Genomic DNA, 4,703 nt, shown 5'->3' on the forward strand with positions numbered 1-4,703 from the left:
AAAAAAAAAAAAAAAAAAAAAGTATGAGTCGTAACCAGAACACTCATATAATAATTTTGGGAATGTAGATAGTTTTCCTTTTGAAAAATTATTTGGAAATATGTCCTAACCTTAAACATTTCTCTTTTCAGCGTTCATTCTCTTAAAAACGCATTTGTGATATGTACATCCAAAGACACATACAACAATATTGCAAAAAGCAGAAATTCACATAGTATCTCAAACTAAAATTACCCAAATATCCATCATCAAAATGATGAATAAATAAATTACTGCATGGTAATACAACAGATTAGTATACCACCATCAAAGTAAAGGAACCACTGCTATAAGCAAAAACAAGTTACTCTCACAAATATAAAGTTAAGCCATAGAAGCCAGACGCCAGAGCGCACGTGATGCCATTTCATTCCTACAGTATTCACAATCAGACAAAGTAATGAACGGTGTTAGAAATCAGGACAGTCTTTACTTCGGGGAAAGAAAAAGGAGCCAGTGATTGGGGACAAGCACGTGAGGGGCTTCTAACGTTCTGGTAATGTTCTATTCCTTGATTGGAGTATGGGCGTGTTCACGTTGTGATAATGCATTGGTTCGTAACTTACGATTTGTGTATTTTCTGCTCATCGGTAGTACTTCAACTAAAAAAACTTTAGAAAAATAATACTAATCGGAATATATTAACATCAACAAAAGCAGATTAAAAGATGAGATAACAGCATAATTCAAATTCTAAAATCTGCAATTTTTTTTTCCATCTCTGCCCAACAAGGCTTCACCTCTTCTCTTTCTCCTTCCTCCTCAGCCTACTCAATGTAAAGTCAAGAGAGGTGAAAACCTTTAAGGTGATCAACTTCCACTTAAGGAATAATAAATACAGTAGAACCTCCATAGTTGACACCCTCCCCACACTGACCTCCTCCTTACATTGACCTGATTTTCACAGACGGGACCTGCACCACATTTGCCTATCAGTCCAGTAGGCCTAGTTCCTTATGTTGACCACCTCCATATGTTGACTAGTTTGCTACAGTCCCTTAGGTGGTCAACTTACAGAGCTTTCTACTGTATATTGTCTGTTCTTTATGATTTTCTTAATTACATTTTCTTTGCTCTAGCTTACTTTATTGTAAGAATACAGTACATAGGGTATCCATAAAGTTCCTGTGCAATTTAAAGTAGTCAGCGATTTTAAACGCACACGAACTTTATGGAAACCCTGTAAAATATGTGTTAATTGACTGCATTATCAGTCTGGCTTCTTGTCAATAGGGGGCAGTTAAATTTATGAAGAGTGTCAGTGCCCATACCATACACGTTGTTCAAGTGTCAAAAGTATTAAATAAATTTCTATTAAACACCTACAATGTCAAAGTGGGAAAATATTTCATCTTTAAAAGCCCTTATATTTATTTACACAATGTATTTCTGCCAGAATGTTTCTTGTCCTGATTTGAAGCCTGGATATAGAAGAACTAGAAAATGGTAAAAAGTATGTCTTCTTTCACGAAAATAAAAAAACCCAATCAGTGATACATTTAACATACAATAGAATGTACCACTTATAGAAAATAAAATGAAGGAAGGAAGGAAATAGGATCAAAGTGTGTTAATACAGTTTTATTACAGTAATTGTACATAATTTCAGTAAGCAAGCTAGCAAAATTGGGGGGAAGTACTTTTATTATATAAGATTGGTATAAAAGGACAGTTTAAAATGATCTCTAAGTTGCTGAGACCCTATCAAAATATTTGTTTTAAATTTCTTGAAAATACATCTTTCCTTTTTGGTAAGCAAAGCATTTTCACTCCTACTCCCATCCCTGTGCTCCAGTGGCTAGAATTCTACAGCCATCCTTTGTTTTTCAGTAGAACTAACATGAACAGATGACACTGATTTTTTCTAATGCTAAAGAAATTATTATTTGATTTCTATCAATCTCACCAATACCACCCAGAAGACATAACAAGTCACAATGTCCTTTTGACTTTAGTGCTTCAGCTCGTGGTTATCTGCCCCAGCTGCATATTTTTTGAAAAATATATAATTCTGGTCCATACTTGATGATTTCGATTCAGTAAAATTATAGTGGAATACAAATATCTCCAGCACTAAATTAAACCTATCAATTACCAAAAATTCGAATTAACAGAACCCAGATTTATGCCACTTTTACTGGTATCTGCATGGCTTTTGCCTTTTTCGGAATTCCCGTCAGTATTTCAGCAGATAGCAAGCACATCATGAAGTAGAATCAAAATATTTAATTGAGTGACTGTAAGATTATTGAAAACATGGCAGAAAAATTCTTAAAACTGAAAATAGAAAGAAGACATTTTCTAAGCACTACTTAAACTGCAAAACAATTTAAAGAGAGAATTTTGAGATGGACATAATTTCACACACCTGAAAAGAAAATGTGGTATTACATAAATTTGTTTAGTATCTCCTCACTACATAGAATGTTCTTTCCCTGTTACATATGAAATTTACACATTAAACACTACAACTTTGGAATAATCAAAGCCTACATGTTTGGTAACTTATGATTTATTTGATCAGAATGGATTTCCAACATAAATAAATGGATTACATTTACTTTTTATGAGATTGTATTACCTAAAATTTCATTAAAAATAGGAAAACCATATTCAATGTGCAAGTATACCAAGCAGTATCATGTAGTTTTATGGGGGAAATTTATTGCCATTATGATAATATGTGTAGTTGAACTGGTAATTAAGAAAATCTTGTTTTAGAAGCAATTATTTTTGGCAGTTATTGGAGTTGGCAGTGATATTGGCCATAGATTCTCTTGAAACATCAGGAGATGTTGATATTAACATCAACAAAAGCAGACTAAAAGATGAGATAACTGTATGATTCCAATTCTAAAATCTGCAATTTTTTTTCCTATCTCTGCCCAGCAAGAGATACCTATCTACCTGGGGGTAGATACAGGTTTTGGCATTAGAATGATGAGACTAGGTGTCAGGATTTAACCTGGATTTAATTCACTACAGTTGCAATGAAAGAGGTCATTATGAAGTTGTGATTCTGTCAAATGAGAGTGGTAATATAACTTACTAGATTTTCGTAGAAATAGTGAGGGCTTTTGGTTTATGAAAAAATAGTAGATGACTCTGAATCACATGCCAATGGAAGTTGTAGTGCTTATAGATTCAAGTGATAAGCTACTGAAAGTTTCAGTGAAGTGTTACCTGTTGTAAGCATAGTAAATTGTGATGCTACAGAAATGATAATTGCAGTGGAAATAGTGATTTCCATGTAGCAATAATTAATGCAGTGGTCTTTATTATGACATTTCAGATGTTACAGTAGTAACACACTTTGGAGATGTAATATGGTTGTTGTGGCTACAGACTCATTTGAAGGGGAACTGGAAGTGTTGGCCGTGTTGTGATAGCAAATCCCATAGAAGTTGTGGTTGCCTTTTACGCTAACACATGACAATTTCAGATATTACAAACGCAACTGACACTCTTATGGTGCTGCTGTGATTGGAGGGGTGGATGAGTTAGTATAGTAGTACATGTATTGATTTTACTCTTGTTGAGGTGATGTCATTGGAGATTAAAGATATTGTTTTAGTTGTTTTGAAAACAGTAAATTCAGTCTGCTAGCTATTGTGAGCGATGTGTATTCAGTTGAACAGCACTTAGTAGTGTTCGGATACTTTTTTAGAATAACAATAATTTGTTGGCTCATTTGAAATGAGGTTCATATTGCCATCCTGATAAATTCACATGAAGTATAATATGTGATTTTGAGGTTTATGCATAAGTTGAAAAAAAATGACTGCTATTATAGCAATTGGTTCTTCTGAAGCAGTAGTCCTGGTAGTTGTAGTTACAGGCTAGTTGAAATGGATCCCAGGATGTTAAGATAGCAATAGTACTTAAAATGGTAGCCTGTTTCAAACATTTAATTTAAACAACAGTGGTAACCATTGTGGCTGCAGCCTCAAGAGAGCTACAATGACTGGTTGTTGTGGTAATCGATTCAGTTAAAGTTGTGGTAACTGCTGTGGTTATGGGTCTGGCAGAAGTACTGGTGGCCATTGTACTTACTGACACAAAGAAAGTGACATAAGTCACACTGCTTATTGTTTTGCTTAAGTGCCGGATGCTGTTATTTGTAGATTCAGTAGCATTGGCAAAAGTAGTGATTGTGTTGTACCCCTAAAGAAGTGCTGACAGGTGTTGTGACAGCTTAGCACTGGCTGCCATTGTAATGGTCGGGTAAGGAGCAGGATTATTTCTGAAGTGCTGTGACCTCAGTGGCTGTGCCTAAAGGAAATGCAATAGATGGTTCACGTGAAGTGCTGACAGTGGCACTGGCTAATACAAAATCAGTTCTAGCAGCTTCTATGATTATAGTTTCAGAGGAAGTGCCTATAGTCACAATGGTAGTTGGTTGAGGTGAAATGGTGGCTGTGGTTGTGGATTCAAGAGAAGCTGTAGCAGTAGCTGCTGTGGTTTTGGTTTCAGTGGAAGTGTCTGCCACGGTTATGATAGAACATTGAGGTGTACTGGTGGCTGTGGTTGCGGATTCAGGAGATGCTGGAGTGATGGTCACTGTGGTAGTGCCTTCAGAAGTACCTGCCATTGTTGTGTGAGTTGGGCAAAGTGAAGTGGCAGCTATGTTGTGGATTCAGGAGAAGCTGTAGTGATAGATGCTA

The sequence above is a fragment of the Otolemur garnettii genome, unplaced genomic scaffold, assembly GCF_000181295.1.
Source record: "Otolemur garnettii isolate 467f Iridium unplaced genomic scaffold, OtoGar3 scaffold00027, whole genome shotgun sequence".
In the NCBI taxonomy this organism is placed as follows: Eukaryota; Metazoa; Chordata; class Mammalia; order Primates; family Galagidae; genus Otolemur; species Otolemur garnettii.